General features: G+C 38.0%; 1 long non-coding RNA gene across 1 annotated transcript; it reads left to right on the top strand.

Moving 5' to 3' along the window:
- Positions 1 to 10: 10 nt before the first annotated feature.
- LOC118452173 lies at positions 11 to 19539 on the top strand. The gene is made up of 5 exons (XR_004841847.1): positions 11 to 153; positions 4743 to 4818; positions 7459 to 7536; positions 9794 to 9907; positions 19307 to 19539. It is a non-coding gene; the product is annotated as an uncharacterized LOC118452173 (long non-coding RNA).
- Positions 19540 to 23606: the final 4067 nt, after the last annotated feature.

The following is a 23606-nucleotide window of genomic DNA, read 5'->3' as shown; positions in this document are numbered from 1 at the left end:
GACGGTAACATCCGAAAGAGCGAGTGTCCAAAAGCAGTGCTTCACGATCGGTTTTTTATAGGTTGTAAGAGTCCCGTTGGACGTACAAAGATCATCCATCGTGATCCCGTGGCCCTCACTGCTCTCCCCTGCTGTCCCAGCTAGGATGCAGAGGTAACCGAACTGTTACTGTTCCCAAATGAAAGCTTTCCGAGTTACAGGGTGGCTTGACGAGTGAGCTCTCCGGGGACCAAGCCTCTGTACGTGTACCCCAGCTGCTTTCAGCTAACTGATATTGGAGGCTGCGCTGCTGTTTTGTGGTCCAGTACGTTTTGTTTTGTGGTCCTCTGAAAGCAGCCTCTGAGAACTGCAGTGTTCTCAGGGGTGGGATGTGGTGTCACTTCTCTCCTGTGGCGTGTGGGCAGGGTGTTATTTGTGCACAAGGACTTTGCAAGTTCCCTTTAAGAAAGTTGTGATAACATGATTTGTAGTCTTCTTGGTCTTGCTGGTTTTAGGTGTAATCACAAAAAACTGTCTCTTCTAGAGAGTCTTAAGTTATTTTTGCTTTGCTGATGGCTTACTGAATGTAGATGACTGCACAGTATTTTCTGTTCATGAGTCCAGCTTATGCTTCTGCCTAGAAAGTTTACACCAGCTTTGCCAGTGTAAAAAACCAACAGAAATGCTCCCACTGGTGGTGGTTGGAATTCTGCTAGCTATGTGGAAAGGCTGAGCACCTCAATGGTGTTTATTCTGACTGTTGATAGAGACTATAGCAGGTATTAGCACTAGAATATTTCACTGAATCAAAAGACTGGAGCGTGGGAGGTAGATGTTTTCTGCCTTGATATAACTAGCCTCTTGTAGTTTGTAGAATCTTAAATCAGGCCCCAAGAAGTTAGATGCTACTCTGAAAAAGAGTGCTGTGTGTAGCCCTTGGAGATTTCTAGCATCCTGACAGTATCAGAAAATTGTAATTTGCACTAGGCTATTTATAATTCTGTGAGCTTGTTGATATGCAGATCTCCTGCTGATCTCTTTATCTTGCTCTAGCTTGTTAGGTTTACTTCTGAAAAGATACAGATATCTTAAAGCTGATTTTTATTCAAACTTTCATCATTTGTGATGCTTAAGAGCTGAACCTTCATCAGGAAAAAAATTCCAAGAGCAATAACCCTTGAGTTACTTAAATTGTAATTCCCTTCTTGATTGTGATGTAAAACTTCTCAGGCAGTTCAAAATGCTTGTATTTCCCTGATTTATTCCAAGTAGCTTTTACTCTCTTCTGTAAAAGTCTGTTGACTGGAGACTAGCTAAGGTAAATGAGACAAAGCAATGTAACTGTCATCATGCTACAACTATGACTTGAATAAACTGTTTCTTGGAGTTAGTGATTCTGTTAATAATTCTTGATACCAACACCCGTGAAGCCTTAAAATTAACAGCTTAAGCAAAAGGGCCTAGTGTACATTTGGATGGCTTCATAATGCAGAGATGATTGGAAGAAATGTGCTTTGTCAGCCTAGAATGATATCTCGAGTATCTCTCTTTGAGGTGCAAGGGATGCATCTTTTTGAGTTTAGCATCTTTGGTATCTATTTCCAGTTCTCACAGCTGTACTTTGAGCATAATGTGAGAGCATCTGTTAGCAGCATCTGCTATCAGAGATAATTAGGATGGGTCACTTGTTTCTTAGCTTGATTGTATTTCCAGCCTTCTCCTGCTCATTTTCCTTCTAAACATTCCCTCCCTCTTGAGGCAACATGTTACTTCAGAGACACTGTGTTAATATTTAAGGCTGTTAAAAAAAACAGTCTTTCTGAATTTGCTAATCCTGTATTTCTATAAATGTGTTTATTGTAGTAACTACCTTCTAAGTTTGAAAAGTATTATCCTAACTTATATTTAGTGATATGAGGATAGTGTTTTATGCCTTATTCCTTTTCTAAGTAGATTTTGGAAGCTTAAAATCTTACCAAGGAACTGTCCTTTTTTTGTCATTCCATCCCATTTTCCCTGAGCAATGTTATTTATCCACAGAAGTACTGTGTTTTTTTTGTAAGAAGACCCATACTCTTCTTGGTTTAGACAACAAAAAAGTTCTGATCAGAAATCATTTTCTCCCTGTTACATTTTCTGTAGCAGGCCTATAGAAAACATTAAAAGTTTATTGTGGAAGATGAGCTTTGTCAAATAGCAGCATCTTCAGCAGAAAAGAGAAAGCCTTTTGTTGACCATCTGAGCAAAATCCACAGAATCATCTCTACACAATGTATGCATAGTGTAGAAATACACAATTTGTGTATGTCCTGATATGTAATAGAAAATCAATTTTCACTTCTTAAAATCGTAGTTTGAAACTTGTTCTGCCACACTGAAGTTATGGCTTGAGATGCTGAAAATGGCTTGAATTTCAGTAGTCTGTAAAGCTAATTTGTCATCTTCTGCTTTTTTTCTGCAACTGGAATAAGGTTTTTATGTACTTTTAGGTACTTTGGACAGGAGTAGTAAAACTTTCCCTCTTATTCCTTATAGTGCTTTGGAAGACAGGCTTCTTGTATCCAAGATAACTTAGTTCCTTTTGTTAGTTTATCACATTTGGGTTAGCCTAAAAGAATGCCATGCAAGTTCTGTGCTCTAATTAGCACAGTATTTTATTAATCTGTGGTGACTTTTCTTTGCTGTTTGTCTTCAATATTATTTAACCTCTGAACTTTCTTACTTTTAGCCCAGGCATAGATCCAGACGGGCTCTGTGTATTCTGAAGTGAATAATATGTAACTGAGATGTTGCTATGAAGCAGTATATGAAAAAACTGAATCTTTGGATAGTAAGCATATAATATCAAATTAAACAAAGCTCCCTCAGCAACTTGTTCATTACTTTGTCATGTTTTTGTATTATGATAGGGTGCTTGTTCAGTCTTGAATTGTGTGTATTCGACTCTTCCAGTTCCTAGTCCATCCTGTTTAATTCCCAAGTACTATCTTCCAGCCTTTTCTTATTCCTCATGTTCTCCTGCACTTCATATTTGGTTTTCTGAAAAGCTGAGAAGGAAGAGATGTATTCATCTGCTTTTTCCTTGTTTTCAAGGGTACCTTAGTTCTTCAAATGTCTTTCATAATATGATAATCAGTGACAAAGTTGTTTTCTTTTATTGACTTTCAGGTTGAAAGTTACATCTTTAGAACACAGATATCTTACTTTAGTCTTAGATTTATGGCAAAGATATTGCATGATAATAAAGGTTCATAGGAGAGCCAAACTCTTGTTAACAATGTAGAGGGCCCAAAACTGAAATCTGTCATCCTCACTGTAGGCAGACAGACCTTGAGAGGTGGTAAGGCCACTGTTCCTATCTGCCTGGTCATTCCCTACAGGCATGTCCCTATCTCCCTCCCTGCTTGGCAGCTGTAACCACTGGGCTTTGTAGCCCAAAGGTGTTAATACCACCTGAGAAGGGTACAGAGCACAGTAGGACAGGTTGTAGTACTGTTATGGCTACATCCATGTGGCTGGCAGCTTCCTGAAAGTTGGCATCTTCTCACTTGCCTTGAACTCTTCTGCTCCGTCTGCTTTGTGCTAGACATGAGAGTAGGAAGTTTGGCTTTTGAAATGATGAGCCATATACCCTGTTGGCTTGCCAGGATATGCTGTGTTCATTTTTGTTTTCAACCATGTTTGGGGCATTTTTTGTTCAGTTCTTGATCCTATTCACAACGGGTGCTTTGAGGGTTGTTTGTGTTCAGCTGTCTGCTTGCCCTGTACTCTTAAAGTTTGATACTACTTTTGCGGGGGATTCCTTCCAAGCATAAGTGCTCCTTATTAAAAATAAACAAAATAACCACAAGCACACAAATCTGGTTATGTTTTTTCTCTCACACTGCTGTGTTCCATACCTGCTTCCAAAAGAGCATATTCTGAAATAACATGACAATCCCTCTGTTAAGTGAACTTTTCTTGGTCCTCTCGCTATAGTATTGCAGTTGTACCAGAGAAGTGGGAGAATGTCTCTTGAGACCTTTGGTTAATCATCTTTTGAGAAAACGCCATGTTTCTAGATAAAATACAGAAGCTAAATGGATTCTTTGTCTTCCATCACTTGTGCTCAGTTAAGTTATCGGTACCTTTAAAAAAAAAAACCAAATGCCCCTAGGGCTATAATGTTTGTTTGCATTAATACATGCATTAGATAATCTTCCTCTGCATGATCCTCTATAAGTCTCTTGTCTTAGAACATATGATCTTTGGGAAGTCCAGCAATTAGCATAAATAAAATGCAACATATCCCAGCTTCCTACTGTAAACTGTTCTCTACCTCTTTACTCAAGGGGAAATGGATGAAGCAAAAGCTTTAGAAGGATCTTGTGTAAGTAGAAATCTTGGCATAAAATGTCACACTGGTTGCAAAGTTTTGTAGTGACTGTTGTGATGTCAATGTAATTCTTCAGGCTTTCTTTAAACAATGTCAGGAGGAACTGACTGAGCCGCTGCATAGTGTATCATAAGGCGTTCAGTTGGTTAGGCAAACCCAAGCAAGGAAACATGACCTTTTCGAATCTCCCTAGAGTTTCTTAATGAAAGTGTGGTAGAGGAGAAATAGTACATCACTCTTATTTGATATAATGACACTCTAAAAAACAAACAGTATGAAAACATGTTAATGTGCTTATTTTATCATTGTTTAATACTTTGGATTATTCTAGCTTTTAAAAGATTTTTCTGGTAATGTATACCTAACCTCATATTCTTACATCTTTTAGTATAAATCCTTGTAAATCATGTCAAAAGTCATTCTTCCCAAGATGATTGTTCAAAGGACTTTGAAGATCTGAATAGGTAAGAAACTTTCAGTAGCATAAATAGAGATTATTCTAAGGCTTTGAACATCTTATGTGTTTAACAGAAAAATATTTATATGGCTATAGCAGGAATATATATTCATTTTAACAGTCATCTGGTGTTGTGGTTTAACCCCAGCTGGCAACTAAGCCCCACACAGCTACTTGATCACTCCCCTGCAGTGGGATGGGGGAGAGAATCAGAAGAGTAAAAGTGAGAAAACTCGTGGGTTAGGATAAAGACAGTTGACAGTTAAAGTAAAAGCTGCACATACAAGCAAAGCAAAATAAGAAATTCATTCCCTGCTTCTGATTGGCAGGTGGGTGGTCAGCTGTCCCCAGAAAAGCAGGGCTTCATCACATGTAATGGTTACTTGGTAAGACAAATGCCATCACTCTAAATACCCCCACCCTTCTTTCTTTCCCCAGCTTTGTGCTGAGCATGATGTCATATGGGGTGGGATATTCCTTTGGTCAGCTGTCCTGGCTGTGCCCCCTCCCAGCTCCTTGTGCCCCCCCCCCAGCCTCCTTGCTGGTGCGGTGAGGAGCAGAGAAGGCCTTGACTCTGTGTAAGCACTGCTTATTCATATGGGGTGGGATATTCCTTTGGTCAGCTGTCCTGGCTGTGCCCCCTCCCAGCTCCTTGTGCCCCCCCCCCAGCCTCCTTGCTGGTGCGGTGAGGAGCAGAGAAGGCCTTGACTCTGTGTAAGCACTGCTTATCAGTAATGAAAACATCCCTGTGTTATCCACACTGTTCCCAGCACAAATCCAAAACATAGCCCCATACCAGCTACTATGAAGAAAATTAACTCTATCCCAGCCAAAACCAGCACATCTGGTCATATAAATAAAACATCTAAGAAAATTCTCATGCCTCAAAGCCTACCAGATTCTAGACTCTGCTCTATGAGACTGAATTCCAAAGCACTGTCTGTTACGGGTACCTGGCTACTGAGTTTGTCTGTGGCAAAAAGAGTGAATGTTCTTGTAATGATTTGAGTTGACAACTTCTGTGGTATATGGCTTGATTCTGGGTACTTATTTTTTGAAGTTTGTTGTCCCCTGTTACGTTTTGTTTCAAGAACAAACAGGGCTTTTCTCCTGTTCTTTTTCAGAATGCATATGTGGGTATACTATATTTTCTAGAGTCATCCTGCAGTTTTTGAGGATTTTGTAATTAGTTACCTTTTCCTTTATTTTTTCTTTCTATTAGTGGTAAGGGAAACTTAATCTCCAGTAAAATGAAGTCTATCTATTTAGATGCTGAACACATAATCAAATTGCCTGGAAATTACTATTTTCTAACTTTTTTTTCATAGTTTATATTTCTCAAAATAAGCCTGAAGAAAAGTTTTCAAGAGTTTTAACATCTAACTCAGCTCAAGCTACGGTTGAGTAACTTTCATGTTATTTTGTAATTCATACAGTTTAGAAAAATGTTGGAATGGGATTAGGTGATGTGGTCCTTTAAGAACCTTTGTTATAGTGAGTCTTGTAGGAAGGTGAGTGAGGCTTTTTAATGAATAAGTTACTTAAAAGAATGAGATGTGCAGCTTGACAGGATATCATTGTACTGGGCACAACTGACTTGCATTTGGCCTAACTTTAACAGGTTGGCCTTCCATTTGCAACTTGATCTCTCACCTGTGATATTAAAGTATTTTTTTACATCTCTAAATGTGTTTTCTTGGCTTAAATTGTTACTCAAAATATAACTTTAAACATCAGAATAACCATATGAAATACCTGTCCATTTTTTACTATTAGAAATAATTATCACAAATAACCATCAGTTAGTGCTGATTTTCCAATCTGTAGAATAGGGATAAAAATACATGCATATAAAAAATAGGGATGTAATATAAGGCTTTATTTCCCCCATTCTGTCTTGTCTGTTTACCAAAGATCTTGCAAGTGCTTACAGTCTAAAGCATGAAAGTGGCTTTCAAAATAGGATACTTTAATTTCAAGAACAAAAGGACTAAAGTATATGTTCTCTTTAGCGATTTAACTGGCTAGTCCACAGATGTCTGTAGGTGGTGTGTTGGAGTAATCTCGTGCCAAAATATGTTTTCTTGAAGTGCAGCTAATGATTTTGCCAGTTGTCTTAAATATTGTAATTTTGATTAAGTCCTTAAATTTGTAAGCTAAAAGAGAAGTTTCAGTGCTGAAGAAGGTAGTCTTCTAAGGAAGGCTAAAATATTTAAAATCTAGGGTTGAAACATTGTGCCAGGCTTATGTGCCTTTTACCCTTCTAGGAAATCACAAAATAGATTTTAAAAACCTCATTTTATTATCCTGGTATATATTTAGTGAAAGGATGCTTTATATCTCCATAAAATATGGAAAACTTCTGGGGCGAGATAACTAGAGATGCTGGGAGAAACAGAAGACGTAGAACAGCAAGAAAAGCACTAGCTGCTAATGTGAAATGAGCTTGTATGAATTGCAGGGAACAGTCTTCTACATCAGTTCAGTCCTGGTGAATTAGCAGCATTTCCTTACACTTAGTATTTTGAAAAATATGTCTTATTTTCTTAAATCCCTCCGTAAGCATGGAAGAAAAAAGGTCTTGTATGAACTGGCCTTTTGTTTTTAACTTGGAGACGAGTGCATTTAAAACATGTTTTCTTCTTAGCTTCAAAGAGCTATTTGGGCAGCAATATGAGCATCCGACAGGGACAGATTGGTGTGATACAGCAGTACTCCTAAAAAGGTAAGAATTGCCACTAGTTCCCATTCCTTCTTAAAGCATGCACTTTTGTCTACAGTTGACAGATAAGTCCATAATATCCCTCAGTGTCCCTTCAAGGTCTACTGGTGGTAGCCTTAAATCATTATAGAAGAATCCTAATTCTCTGGTTATCTTTAGAAGGTGCCACTCTTTGCATTTGGGATACGTGTTGAGGCTTGAACTGCTGAATGACGCTCACAGAAATTGTGGTGTAGATCACCGAATAAGCATGTTTCTGCTTTGTACTCTAAAAGCTGATAGAGAAAGATTCATTCTTAGTGCAGCAAAAGGCCTGTCATGGCCAGGAGGAAAGAGTACCACGTCCCAGGGAAAGCTGGCAGGTATGTCCAGATATGGCAGCACACTTGAGAACATGAGTTGCATTTGAATATATGGGTGCAGTCCAACAAACTTATAAAATGTGGGAGTATGGCAGGAGCCAGTTACCGAGGAGCTTGCATTACAGGCTACACTAGAATTAGGTGAAAAAGATATCTGGTCTGGTTTTCTACTGCAGCATTTTTGTGTATCACCAGGGGTTTCTTGAGTTCCCAGCAGACCAGGTAGATGTTTGTCACAGGCCATTATGCTGGAACTTCAGGGAAGGCAGATGCTTTAAGAATACACGTTGCTTACCATAGATTCCCATGGTGGAAGGAAAAAAGGTTTTGACAATGAGACCTGTATTTGCATTAGCTGTATAAGGAAATCTGCCCAATAAAAGGGGATTGGGATAATAGAAAGAAGCTGAGTGTAGGAATATGAGGAAAAGTTTAATGCCTGATAGAACTCAATGGCAAAAATACACAGTACTTCACTTCAGGGTAGAAAAGAATATTTATGGAAGTGTTTTCTGTCACTATCTGAAGAAGTTGTTAATACCATGATAACTAGGACAAGTTAACGAATGATGTGAATGTTGTAGCATGTGGGAAGATCTGTGTGTGGAGTAATTGCTGATTGAATTGCAGGACCACTTATGGATTTACCTGTGCTCAGTCTGTGGGTTCTTCCAAGAAGGTACAAGAAGGCTATTGCTTGATTAACTACCTGGGGTTTTTTTTGCACAGGCAAGTCAGTGAGCTATAGACCTGGAATTATATTCATTGCTTTATTCCTCCTTTTAGACTGCTAGGAAGATTGTGAAGACTAATTCCAGAAAAATGTTTAGCAGAATGTGACAATTGTTGTTTCTCCTGGTGTTTATTTGCCTCTTAATTTGTTTTGAGAAGGTCATGCCAATAAAATGCTGTAGATCCTTGGTCAGTGAAAAATTCAGGCAGTTATTGAAATGAGCAGAAGTGGAAGGTGTGGATTGTAATAGTCAGTAGATGGTCTGTATTACTACCACCTTGCACCAAAGCAAAATTCTGAAAGATTTGTTTACTGTATCATCTTTTCTGGCAGTCAGTGGATTTATCTGGCTCTGAGGCTGTAGAGCTGGCTGTGACTGCCAGGCTTACTTCTTGGGACTTGAGCTCCTGAGTGTCCATTTATTTGGGGTGGGGCTGTGAGATGTGATATGTGACTGGAAACAAGGAGCTGGAAGTGGTTTGCAGTTGGGAATTAGTGGTGTGAACATGCTGCGCTCAGCTAAAGAGGAGAATGAATGCTTACCCACAAAAATCTCTTGAGTTACTTAAGGAGTGCAAAGTATACTGTGAGGTATGTATATTTTGCAGATTCAAAAAGACTGGAAGGTATATGTTGGAGACAGGCAAGCAAACTCATTTCTGACTCCTATGTTGGTTTCTGTCCAGGGTGGGTATTTTTTCAACATGGCTCTTAAAGTATTTAGGAAAGGTGTTCTGTAACATAGCTGAAAAATGTTCCAGTTCAGCTCCTAGTGTCTGGCTACAGCAAAAAGCAGCCTTGTAGCTTTTCCTAGTCTCTCACTGCCTTCCCCTGGAGTTTTGAGTCCCAGCATCAAAATGGAAGAAAGTTCAGGAGAGAATGGGACAAAAATAATCCTCTGTGGACTGGAATAGATGAATGGGCTGTTCTCAGTAAATTAATTCTGAAGAGTCTGCAGCCAAGTTTAACCATGTTTCTTATGTCATATTGCATGTCTAACAAATTTCCTCAGGGAAAAAGTAAAGGGAAGAAAAAGCCTTGCTTCGAAGAACTATTTTTATCATTTTTGACAGTATTGTTAAATGGTGAAGTAATGAAGACTTGGTGATGTTCTACAGCTTTGCAGTCTGTGCTGTTGCTTAATTGATTTTTCACTTGGTTGCAGGTGACTGCACCAGGGATGATTGTAGAGAGAAGCTATACCTGCAGTTTTACCAGCAGATGCAGAAAAAATTAGATGCCTTCTGACTGTCATTGTTGCCATCAGCAAGGAGCAAAAGTAGGTTTCTATTATTTTTTTCAGCTAATTCTGTTACAGAGTCAGCAATTGCATAGGTAAGTGTAACCCAATTCAGAAATGTGATCCTGCAAATGTGTAGATAACGTTTGAAGATCATGCCTATTTAATGTTTCTGGACCTCCTTAATACTTCTAGCCAGTCCTAAAATCTATTGTGCATCTCCCAGGCTTTGCAGGATGACAGTCATGAAGGACCTGTCTAGGTTCTTAGAAAATTGCCTTGAGAATTACATCTGATCTTGATCCAGTCATAATTCCTCTTTTCTGTTTCAAAGGCCACCTTGCAGTATTTGGTTGGGTTTTATGGTCTCAATCTAGACATACTAAAAGTAGTTTCAGATACTATTTTTGCTTGAGTAATCTTTGCAGGTTTTGATGCATGTCAGATACCTTCCTAATGTGAAAGATTCCTTTCACAGTTGCCAACAGAGGGGAAAATGGAAGTTGGCTGTGTAAAAAGGACTTTCAAATGCAAAGAACTTTATTTTGTCTAGTCTCTAGTTCTTAGTCAGTACTTGAAGCAGAACTAGAAGAACAATTTGGAAAAAATGAATTCTTAAAGTAACATTCTGTTAAATGGAAGACAAATGAATCCTGGAGAAGAGTTAGCTTTCATTATATTGCTGCTCATCTTCTGGAGGTAAGCTGGGTCAACTTGAATACAGAGATCTAACCATTCAAATACACAGAATTCACTCTTGTAAGAGAACTATCTAGAGAACTGCACATCTCAACTGTAGCTCCTTCGAATTCCTTATTGCTGCTTTGATATTCTAACTTCCATTTATCTTCTTCCCTGTAGTAAAGTGTTTTATACCAAATTTGTTATTGGTATCACTTTCCTATGTATTTAATGCATTTGAAACTTACAGGAAACCTAGACCATATATTCTGCCTTAACACATCTAACAGAATCAATAAAATTATTTTAAGCTGAGACAGTTCCTTTTTTGTACTCAATTCTGGTGCTGTAAATGCAATATTTAATTCCCTTTTTCCTCACTGACCTCCATATTTGACATATCCCCTTCTGATACTGAAACATGATTGGGAATACATGAGGCAATTTCTTTCAGTTCATGGAGTGTTACAGAGAAGTGTAGTAGTACATAATCTTTTCAAATGAGTTGGAAATTCTCTGCCACTATCATGGTCTATTGAAATGTTTAGTCAGTAGTAGAGAGACTTGAAATCCAGATAGGAAGAACTACAGCTGCTGCAGCTGGGTTGGTTAATGTGCCTGAACTGCAACGATCATGTGGGCTAACCAGAGCAGGTTGTAAATTGGCTTCTAATTTTTGGAAACAATTAAAAATAATTGAAGCCGACAAATCAATTTGTTTTCAATTATTTTAAGCACAAGTATGTTGCTTTAATATGTAAATGAAACTTTCAGAACTGTTTAAAAAAAAGTAGGTGTACTACAGTATATGAAAAATAAGCCATAGCTCTTCCTTGACTGTCTACTGTCCCATGGGTAATTTCAGGATCAGTGTTAGCAAGTTTTTTGTTGGTGAAGCAAACATAGCTTATGACTTTAATCTCTCCATATTGCTATCAGTAAGAAACATGATCTTCCAAGTCATAAAAGATGAAAATCAGATATCAGTAAAATTCTTAAAGGATAAATGTTAGCATCTATCCTCAGAACATATGGATTACTACTCTTAATTTTCATGCCATCTATCTTCAGTATTTTTTAAAAAAAGGGCTACTAACAAAATTATACTAATGCCAGTGTAATTCTTTTCAGTTGGATATTTTCTGGTATACTAGGATAATGAGAGAGAATCAAATGCTAAATACAACTAATTTCAATAATTAGTACATTTCACTCAAATCTAGCACTAAAACATGATCAAGCAGGAATCACTAACTAAAACTTCCTTTTATGTATATTACAGCTTCCTACTACACTTTAACAAATAACTTCAAATTTTTCTCTGTGTGGCTTAAAATAGAGATCACAGTTACTTCCTGATATTGTAGAAAGTGTATCTGATCAATGAACCAGGTTTGTGGGGTTTTTTATACCTCAACACTGGACTTGAATGTGCCAGAAGCCACAAGTATCAAGATGGTGACAACAGCACAGCAATGGGAAACAATGACAGACTTTTATTTGTGTATAACAAACTTTTTCATTAGGGGAATATGCCAGAGTTATAGACAATCAGTACAAGAACTTGGTGTTCCTTGTGGTGGAAATAAAATAACTTACATAAATCAAATCTCACACATGCACTCCAAAAAGTTAAAAATGGTTATGTATTCTTGAACAGCCCAATGTAGCACTTTCCTCTTGCACTGTAATCATGCTTCATTATTCTATCAAAAGAAAGTTTAGCTTGTTTGAGACATGTCACTTAAAATAGTACCCATCCAGAACTGCAGTTTGAATTTCTTTCAACCCATTAAAATCTTAAATGCTGATTTATTGCACTCCTTGGTAACAGAATTTGACCTAGTTAAAATGAGACAGCTTTGAAATAGTTCAATGAATTAATTTCTAATACATGGAGTGATCCAATATCTGTCCTCAGTTGCATGCATTTTATGCCATTTAAGCAGCAACAAACTGTCACATATAATTAATGGTAGGAAGTTATGTAGAAATTGGTGAATTAAAATGTTACTTCCTTGCATTGTTTCTATGTAAATGAATCAAAATCCATCTTAAAGTTTTTATCTGTATTTGTTTCAGAACTTTTTATTGTAAGTGTACAAATTTTGCTTCTTTTATTGTATCAAGAACACAATAGTAAAAAGGCAGTTTCTTCTGGAGGGAAAGTAACTGCCCTGTTCTCCAGTTAGGTAGAAAATACTATGAAATTAAGAGAAAAATCTGTACTAATCCTATTATTTCAGGTGTAGGTATTTGTGAAAGTCTTCATATGACATTGGGACTCTTATCTCAGTTTTAGCTTTAGATCATGAATGACCAATAATGTTTTGATAGTGGAAAGGAGAAATTAAAAGTTGTAATTTATATTTCAAATTAAGTTAATATACTGGTGCTAAATCAAAACTAACCTCTGCAGCTACAGTAGGGCTATGTTAATACTTAGGGCTTTAAAAATCTGTTATATTGTGCAGACTAAACAGCTATATTTTTTTTCCTATCTTTTTGTAAATGTGTGAAGTGGATGAAAACACAAGCTTGATAAAGCTGGCTATCTTCTCTGTTAGTGCATCATAACATGCCTGTGGAGGATGTACTGGCTCTTGCAGTTAAAGACTTTGGGAATATATTTGCTGAGTGTGAGCAACAGGAGTGTACCAGGGTTTCACACATGGCAGCTGATCTGGTAGATGACTGCCTAGTGTGGGAGCTGTGAGACGTACAGTGTGCCTCTGGGCATTAGGCATGTTTCTGTTAAGTGCAGGGAAATACTTGGCTTGTGTGGAGTTGAACTCAGTAAGTGACTATGCAAAAACCAAAAAAGATAATGATGGAAGGTATTAATACTTTTTTCCTATTGAAATATAACTTTTAAATCTGATATAAGATTGGGTACATTCCATATAAAATTCCATATAAATAATCTGTAAATAAATGATAGGCACTAGGGATCAAAACTTCATATATGAAATGCCAGTGTGCGTCTTCATGTGCATCCTTATGTAGGGTGCATATGTTCTTCACAGAACTTTGTGTTATAAGGACATACACAAAAGTCCCCTAGTGGGCAATTGCACTCACAGGTTATGGTTGCAAAGTGAGTATTTTTGATCATTTGCTAATGCTGTTGAGTATTTAAGTTTTAATAGCACTGTACATGTAAATGCATTTAAGTTAGTGATATCTATCAGTCCATTATGCAGAATGCAACTCTTAGTTTAACCAAATTCAGTAATGGTGTATAAACTTAATTAAAATAAGTTTAAAATCCAGCAGAAGATCTTTAAAAGGGGGAGAAAAAAACCCACCCAGCCACATATATAAATTATAGACTTGGAATATCTATGCCATTTCAATCTTAGGAGCTACCGTCTGGAAAATTCTTGGATCCCCTTGTGATAAGGGGATAGTGAGATTCTTGCAAGCCTCTACTTGCACATTCTTAATGTCTTTTGAAGAATTGCTTACCACTTTTGTTCATTTAAACTAAGCCTTTTTGAACAAACTGATTCTTCAACTGAAGTTGAATGTGTCATGAGGATGCAAGGCCATGTTCAAGCGTTGCCAGCCGTACCTTAAGTAAACCTCCACTTCTTTCACTGCCAAGGAGGATTCCTCTGTTAGGCCAGGTACCCCTTCCTCAGGTTAAACCTTCATTTGGGTGATAGACTGCCGGGGGGGCTCTTCTTTGATACTTTCAGTTTTGTATTTCAAAGTAATTCATTCAGTTTTCATGACTGACTTGTTCACTTGCTGCAGTACATTGACTCAAAAGTAGAACAAAACATAGTAGATACTACATGAACTACAATCAAGTAGATGGGTGGGATGTGGAAAAATCTGAACTTGCAAATATTTGGCAGTGATCAAATAATAGTTGAAAGACTGGAAGTCAGCCATGCTATTTTCAGAGCAAACTTTATGTGGAAGAATAGGAGAGTAGGGGAGTATACTATTCTTTAGCTAAAAATGAATTCATTCTAACATTGTAAAAGCATAAAAATATAAAGCTCATCTTTTATGTCCTTAGTCAGAAAACTGATTCAACTACTGTCCTTGCATCTGTTTGAAGTTGGTATGAGTTGAGGTGAACACCTGGCTATTTTAGAAAGGCTTTTTTCCTCCCCTGTTGTGAACTTTTCCCATTCTACAAAGCTTTCTTTTTTAGTTACCAAGTTGGTTGCAATTCTTTTGAGTTACTGAAGCTCATTGAAAACCAAAAGGGCAGCAGAAACAGTGAGGGCGGTTCAGTTTTTAAACATGAATATTCCTTGATGCATAGGATTAGAGTATGGTGTGTTGTTGTAAATTAAATACTGCTTTAATGATTGACATAAATAGGGAAGTCAGTAAAAATTGTAACATCTGCTTAATTGGATTGTTTTCTTTTATTAAATGGTAATATAAAAAGGAACCACATGCATGCTCTTGACAGCTATCAATGTTAGTGCTGAGTCTGATTCCTTGGAATGAAAATTAGGCACAAACTGTACTAAAACTAGTGACCTACATTATGGTCATGGATTAAATCCTTGCTTAGAGCTAGCCTCAGATGACATCTAATATGTTTGTTGTGACAAAATCACTCAGAAATAAAATCCATACCAATTGTACTTCATTTGTCAGTTGGTGTTTTAACTTGTGTGTGCAGGTTAACATTAATATTGGGGTGAGTTTTACTTTGTAGTCTGCTCATGCTAAGATAAGTAACACTGCAGGTCAGTGTGCTCTGTTAAATACACCAGAAAGGTTATACTTAAGCTCAGTGGTTGCACATCTTTTAAAGTAGGGCACTATGAATAATAAAGGCGAAGGCATTTGTAGCTGTTGGTGTGTGGCGTCACTGCTTTGTCTGCAGTGCTTGCTTCTATATGTTTCTACACTTGTTTTCAGATAGGTAACTGTCACTATCTTAAGCCTGGTGTTTTCAGACTCTCACAGTTAAGAGAGTGACCTGTGCGAACAAAAGTGGCTTGACAATTAAAAAAAAAAAAAATCCACTTCCAAACAGGACTGCCAAATGCAAAAGACAATCTTCCACCTCTTCTTTTAGCACCTGCTAAAGGATTTGGACTTCTGGGATATTCTTGACATCAACCTGCAAAATGACCACTGCCTGGAGGGACACCTGGCCTTTTGCTGATGCCATGTGTGAGAGACAAAGCTATATAGCTGTTTGGTTTCATCACTGTAAATAACTTCTAGTTAAAACCTTCCTGATGCTGACAGCCATACATCTATTCTAGCAGGAGAACTTTGTCATTTAAATAATTAAAACAAGGGCCATCTTTTGTCAAGCCTGTCTTGGCCTGAGGGTTACTGTTTCTATATTGAAATGATTAGATACTGCTTTCTAAAGAATGCAAGTGCAGTGGGTTTCTCTGGCTTTTTCATAATGACCAGGGTAGTTAGCATGTAGATACCTATGTGGTTGTTACTGTTGTCATCCAAGCAAAATGAAATGTTATTCACAGTAGTAGAAATACAATAATGTAACTTATAAGTACAGTATTTAGAATTAAAATGGATAGGGAAAATATTAGGTTACTGTAGATATAAAATAAAAACAATGCATACTTCACAATTTAAATATTTTTTTCTTGGGAGAGAAGAAGGCCTGATTTCTAAGACAACTGGAGAAACAAATGAAAGATAAACTGTAAATAACTAATTGTCTGACAGTACTATTTTAGTTTAAAGTTCTCATTTTAAACTGTTTGGGGGGGGCGGGGGGGGAATAACTTTCTGGATCCCCATAGTTCACTGAGTAGACTTAAAAAGATAGATTGCAATCAGCTTAAATTAAGTATTTAATGACTAAGCAGCCATGTGCCCTGCTTGCAGGGTTGCAGACCTTGAGAGGGAAATAACCTTCTGGCCCATAGGAAGGCTAGCTCACTCTTCTGTAGGGCTTTGCCTTTGGTTTTGTAGACATGTAGCAGGAAAATGACACACTGAAAACAATTTTCTCCACTCATTTAAGAGGATTAGACCCATGGTGACTGGTATCTCTTGCAGGTAATGGTTTCTGGTAATCTAGCTACAGTGCCTGCCAGAGCTGCTTTCTGTACTTGAGAGCTTCTTGGTGTTGGTCAATAAGTTGGCTGTTGTGTTACAGCAGAGGTTTTGGAGCAGCCATGGCCACAAGGGGAGGGAGAAGAGGGAAGGGGCTTAGAGTTAGCTTAAGCTTGTACTCAGCAGAAAGCCAGTGTTTAGAGAGGAACAAACAAGTGACATTTCACACTGATTTGATTTGCAAGGGAAGCAGATTGTTGCTTTGAGTGTATTTTTCAGCCTTTTTAAAAATACACCAGAAAGGTTATACTTAAGCTCAGTGGTTGCACATCTTTTAAAGTAGGGCACTATGAATAATAAAGGCGAAGGCATTTGTAGCTGTTGGTGTGTGGCGTCACTGCTTTGTCTGCAGTGCTTGCTTCTATATGTTTCTACACTTGTTTTCAGATAGGTAACTGTCACTATCTTAAGCCTGGTGTTTTCAGACTCTCACAGTTAAGAGAGTGACCTGTGCGAACAAAAGTGGCTTAACAATTAAAAAAAAAAAAAATCCACTTCCAAACAGGACTGCCAAATGCAAAAGACAATCTTCCACCTCTTCTTTTAGCACCTGCTAAAGGATTTGGACTTCTGGGATATTCTTGACATCAACCTGCAAAATGACCACTGCCTGGAGGGACACCTGGCCTTTTGCTGATGCCATGTGTGAGAGACAAAGCTATATAGCTGTTTGGTTTCATCACTGTAAATAACTTCTAGTTAAAACCTTCCTGATGCTGACAGCCATACATCTATTCTAGCAGGAGAACTTTGTCATTTAAATAATTAAAACAAGGGCCATCTTTTGTCAAGCCTGTCTTGGCCTGAGGGTTACTGTTTCTATATTGAAATGATTAGATACTGCTTTCTAAAGAATGCAAGTGCAGTGGGTTTCTCTGGCTTTTTCATAATGACCAGGGTAGTTAGCATGTAGATACCTATGTGGTTGTTACTGTTGTCATCCAAGCAAAATGAAATGTTATTCACAGTAGTAGAAATACAATAATGTAACTTATAAGTACAGTATTTAGAATTAAAATGGATAGGGAAAATATTAGGTTACTGTAGATATAAAATAAAAACAATGCATACTTCACAATTTAAATATTTTTTTCTTGGGAGAGAAGAAGGCCTGATTTCTAAGACAACTGGAGAAACAAATGAAAGATAAACTGTAAATAACTAATTGTCTGACAGTACTATTTTAGTTTAAAGTTCTCATTTTAAACTGGTGGGGGGGGGGGGGGGGGGAATAACTTTCTGGATCCCCATAGTTCACTGAGTAGACTTAAAAAGATAGATTGCAATCAGCTTAAATTAAGTATTTAATGACTAAGCAGCCATGTGCCCTGCTTGCAGGGTTGCAGACCTTGAGAGGGAAATAACCTTCTGGCCCATAGGAAGGCTAGCTCACTCTTCTGTAGGGCTTTGCCTTTGGTTTTGTAGACATGTAGCAGGAAAATGACACACTGAAAACAATTTTCTCCACTCATTTAAGAGGATTAGACCCATGGTGACTGGTATCTCTTGCAGGTAATGGTTTCTGGTAATCTAGCTACAGTGCCTGCCAGAGCTGCTTTCTGTACTTGAGAGCTTCTTGGTGTTGGTCAATAAGTTGGCTGTTGTGTTACAGCAGAGGTTTTGGAGCAGCCATGGCCACAAGGGGAGGGAGAAGAGGGAAGGGGCTTAGAGTTAGCTTAAGCTTGTACTCAGCAGAAAGCCAGTGTTTAGAGAGGAACAAACAAGTGACATTTCACACTGATTTGATTTGCAAGGGAAGCAGATTGTTGCTTTGAGTGTATTTTTCAGCCTTTTTAAGGAGTAAAGCTTTTCTTCCTTGGTAGGAGTTACAGTAATAACCAAGCATGATGGTTAAATGTGTGAGTAATTGGCCATCCCTGTGTTTTATAGGTAGATATACAACATATAATATATAAAAATACTGATGTGCTGCTTTAGTTGTAAAAGGGAAGTGGATGTTTTTACTGCTTATTAGGCGCGCAGTGCTATGGAGTTATCTGTGCGATAGCTGTGAGCTGACATTATCTGAAAGGTGTTATCAGAACTACAAAAGATTATTAGAGGAATCGTGGGTTTTTTCCAAGCTTTTCCTCTTGGTATGGGTTGATTCTTTCACAGCTATAAAGAGGCAAATTTTTCTGTGTTCACTGTAGATAGAATTGCTGTAACTTCTAAGAGGGATGATTTAGGTTAGATGTAAGGAAGAGGCATGTGGCCAATTCATACTGAAACACATTGCCTGGACAGGAACAAGAATCTGCAAGACATGCATCCATCAGTGGTAACTTGGGTGTACGTGATTCTGCACCAGACACTAGGACAGGGCATACCTTTTCACTTTAATGGTGTTCTGCAGCACAGTATCAGCTGGAGGAGTATGTTAGCTTTGCAGTGGGCCCTCACCTGAAACCTGATTCAGGTAGGTGTGATACTTAAAAGGAATAGGGTATTGGACTGTATTTTGCATTGAAGTGAGAAGTTAAATTACCTATTTGAGGTAATCAACAGCTTCCAGCAAATCACTAGGTTTGATAATGTAGTAAAATGGAAAATTGAGATGGCAATTAGCCTTTCATGGATGGAAGAAGGGAATTGATTTTTAGATATAAGTAGATGTGGGGAGGGTGCCCTGAAACAGAAACTACAACTCTGCCTTACAGTATTTATTGTATTTTGTCACAGCTATTTGTGTTAAACCAGTATAGCATCGATGGGAAGCTTAACGAAGAAGACGCTGTTGACACCACTGGCAATATTGGAAGTCCTGTAACCACACATGCATCACACCTTCTGTCATGCTCCAGCCTGTGAGAACTTCTGAAAAATTTAACAAGGCTTTTCTACTAAAACAAATATTCGTGAATGTCAGTGTTGTACCTTTTGTAATTTTAAAGTAGAAGCTGCTAAACAGTCACAAAATAAAGTTACCTGGTTTACACAGTTGTCACCAATTTCACTTTGTGATTCAACTTCATCTGACTATTCAGGTTAGAATGGGCAGGTCAGTCAGACCTGGCTTTCAGTGCATGTTGGATGGGATGGATGGAATTTATTTAAATTAATAGAAAGTCCACCAGTTGTTTTCGTGTTTTACCATACAGAAGAGAGATGAAGGTGAAAGGACTGACTTTAGCCTCAATGAGAATTGCTGGTGTTACTTGCTCACCTAATAACTGACAGCTTTGAAACAGTTTTATATTGATCTCTTGAATATTGCATTTGCTTGGGATTGGTTTTTTGTATTTTCAACTGCTTTCATTTCCATTATAACTTGAAGTTGTAACAGTGGAAAAATTAAGGAAAATATTGAAACAACTGTAGTTAGAAAAGCAGTCAAGTAAATTAATGTGAGGAACCATCTTGCCATGTAGATACATACAAGCCAATCAAATACCAGATTTAAAAAATATTTTAACAGCCATTCTACTGAAATCTCAAGTGTACTTGGATTTAATACATGCAAAATAAATGGTAATGCTCTGCAAAAATAGTTAATATCAAGGTTAAATTATTGGTTATAGATTGAACATGAAGAAACAACACCAGAAACGCTGATCTTGAAACTTTATGTGGATTTTTCTACCTTCTGAAAGAGGCAATTACTTTCATATACATCTTAACTATTTTCTCTTTGAAGCACACTAAGTTAATGAAAGTAACTTCTGTAATGCATTAAATACATCCTAGGTGTTACTTGCAATCATAATGGGCACAGTACTTTTTCAGAAAGGAGTCAGATTTCTAAATTATTGCCATGTCTTCAAAAATGGAAGTAGTTTTTATTTTATTTCTGGTATGGGTGTATGCATGACAGCTGTTCTTCATAATTGTAGGGGAAATTTCTGCTGATAGTGAGTAGCAAAGAACTGATAAGCACACAGTCAGTATATTAGAGTAATGAAACCTTTTTGTTCTTTTTGCAAGACAGGCTGTCTGATGCTTTCACTGTGGATTATGTACTGGAGCACTTTGCGGTCTAGAAGGTTACACAGTGACTTCAGTATTACATTTTTCCTGATAGTGCTTGCTTGATTTGTTCTATCGTAACTCATGTTGTCAGATGAGTTTTCATTATTGAATTTATTCATTCTATGAATTAAATCAATTCATAAATTTAATTTTGCCAAGGAATGATACCAGCTATAGATCTTAATGGAGCAAAATTCCCCTGCAGTGCACAAACCGTGGAAAATAGTCCTGTGTTTGAGAACTAAGTGGTATCTTTCTGCAAGGGCTGCCAACTTATTTTTATCTTGCAGCTTTTTTCATTCACTTAATGCATTAGCTAAAACCATTAGGAACCAGCTGTCAGCCCAAGAATAAGTTATATTATAACTTAACTATTTTTTCAAGACTCCCTCTAATATGTTTTTAAAAACGTAAGTATGACTTCTGTGGTAAGGGCTAGTCTAATGGTAGTGGCCTCTTTGGATAGCTAACTAGTCCTCAAAATGATTGCAGCCCGCCTAACTCCTACCTATGCATTTGTTTGGCTGTTGATTCTACAATGACTGAGGGCTGCACACACTTACAAATTACCCTGCTGGTGTCCATGTGAGATAGGAGATTGCACAGGCTTTCCCAGGGGAATCTGGAAGCTTGTTTCAGAGCCTGGAATTGAACTAATTCTCCTGAGCCCCACAGTAGGTCCTTAATCACAAAATCATTCCCCACTTCCCCCGAAGAGATTAAATGTAATAACTTGTATTATTTAAGGGTTTTTTCTTTTTTTAACACTTGAGGTTGAGGTTTTGAAGTGAACTTTGCTAAAGTTACCTTTCATGGTGTAAAAATCTCTTTTCAAAGGTGGGGAGTGGGAAGTTACTGTGCTGCTCTGGCACACATGGGGATTGATCAGGTCCTGCTGGCCCCACAGTGGCCTCTGGCCACCAGTGAAGAGCTGACACCTTGTGCATGTAAACCCTAATCCCTCTGTGTTGTGGGGAAGGTGCTAAAACTAAGTGTCCTGAGGGAATAAAGAGTGGAATTTTTATGTACCTGCACTGTGAAGAAGAGAAATGAGTTATGTAAAAAGAAAGTGAAAAGGGGTGCAATGTTGCTGGTTTAGGAGTCAGCTTGAGCCTCTGACTTCACATGTGAAAAGGAAATTTAAGGGAGCTAACCAGGACAAAACCAGTTTATACCTGCATTTGGATACAAGTGGGGCATTTCTGTGATGTTTACTTTTCAAGAGAATTAGGTTTAAGTTAGCCTTACTGATGTGAAATTAGAGAAAAATAAAAACCAAAAGCTCTAAACTTAGCATGCCTACGCACAAAGGAAGTAATATTTGAAACTTCACCTATTTAAATACAGCAAAAAAACCAAAACAAACAACACAACCACCACAACCCCAACTAAGTGTCCTGAGGGAATAAAGAGTGGAATTTTTATGTACCTGCACTGTGAAGAAGAGAAATGAGTTATGTAAAAAGAAAGTGAAAAGGGGTGCAATGTTGCTGGTTTAGGAGTCAGCTTGAGCCTCTGACTTCACATGTGAAAAGGAAATTTAAGGGAGCTAACCAGGACAAAACCAGTTTATACCTGCATTTGGATACAAGTGGGGCATTTCTGTGATGTTTACTTTTCAAGAGAATTAGGTTTAAGTTAGCCTTACTGATGTGAAATTAGAGAAAAATAAAAACCAAAAGCTCTAAACTTAGCATGCCTACGCACAAAGGAAGTAATATTTGAAACTTCACCTATTTAAATACAGCAAAAAAACCAAAACAACACAACCACCACAACCCCAAATCCAAGCCTTGTAGAATGTTGTCAACTAAATGAACTGTGAACTTTGAATTTATGTTCATGAGGAAAATTCTGAGCATCTTGGAGTAGTTCAGATACATCTTTCATTGACCTGCTATTTGCAGACTTGCGGAAGTGGTCTTAAGCTTCATTACAGGCAAATAAAAATGTTTGTTTCTCCTTCAGTGAGGTGTTTGGGTGAGGGATGCTCAACTTTAAATTGTTTAAAAACACCGATGGTCCTTAACTAACATTCACAGTACTGGGAAGCATGCCAGAACAGTGTGATGATGTGCAACACCATACAGGTGAGTAAAGAGAAAAAAGAAAGGCAAACTGAACCTTGACCAGGTAAATATTTATATCCTACTGCATTTTAAATCAGCTGATACAGTTTCCCCTATGGAGGAAGGCTTCCTTATGGAAGAAGCAACCCAGTGTTTGCGGCATGGCGTAGGGGAGCCAGTTGATCTGTTTCCCTTATAGCGCAGAAATGGTGCCCCGGAGCTGGCTGCCATGCAGGTGACGCGCGATCCCTCGGCAGGGGTGGGTGCTGCTTTTGCTGTTCATTTTTTTATTGCCTGGGAGTTTCTGGAGATCTCTCTGCTGTTCTCAGAGCTACTGCTGGTGTGTGGAGCACAGGGCTGTGTGAAATGGCTGACTCGATGAGGCCAGGGGTGGAGAAGACTGAAACTTTACCAGCTGTCCATCTCCTGGTCTTCAAAAGTTCATATTACACCTGAGGATGGGAATAAATACAGTGTGGCCAGTGTCAGAGGCTCGCAGGTGGCATGTTGTGGACACCAGACCACTCTCAATGCGTCCTTTGATCAATCTCCTGATTTTCTGAACTGCTTGGTTGTGCAGTAGTCACTCGAGGCCTACGTCGTGTTTTACAAAGAAGAAAACTTATCAGATAAGATTTTAACTGGAATCCTGCTCCAGTGATCAAGTAGAAAAAGGAAAGATAACTTTCATCTGTAGTTAAGGCTGACACATGGCCCAGAGTGCTTGAATTATTGAATGCTTTTCATATCACCAGTACTACCGTTGATTTAGATGTCCTCAGGGCTCATGTGGTGATATATTTTAAAGGCACTGTATTTTTCATCTTGTGCTCATCTTTAGCTGGATTTACTTTTCTGACAGAAAACTTGGATTTAAAGTATTTTTCAGACAAACACCAAGGATACTGTGACCTGCTTTTGAGCTTAAATGTTTTATCTGCAGT

The sequence above is a fragment of the Egretta garzetta genome, unplaced genomic scaffold (assembly GCF_000687185.1).
Source record: "Egretta garzetta isolate BGI_Z169 unplaced genomic scaffold, ASM68718v1 scaffold314, whole genome shotgun sequence".
NCBI classification, from domain to species: domain Eukaryota; kingdom Metazoa; phylum Chordata; class Aves; order Pelecaniformes; family Ardeidae; genus Egretta; species Egretta garzetta.
This window is presented reverse-complemented; position numbering and strand designations above follow the sequence as displayed.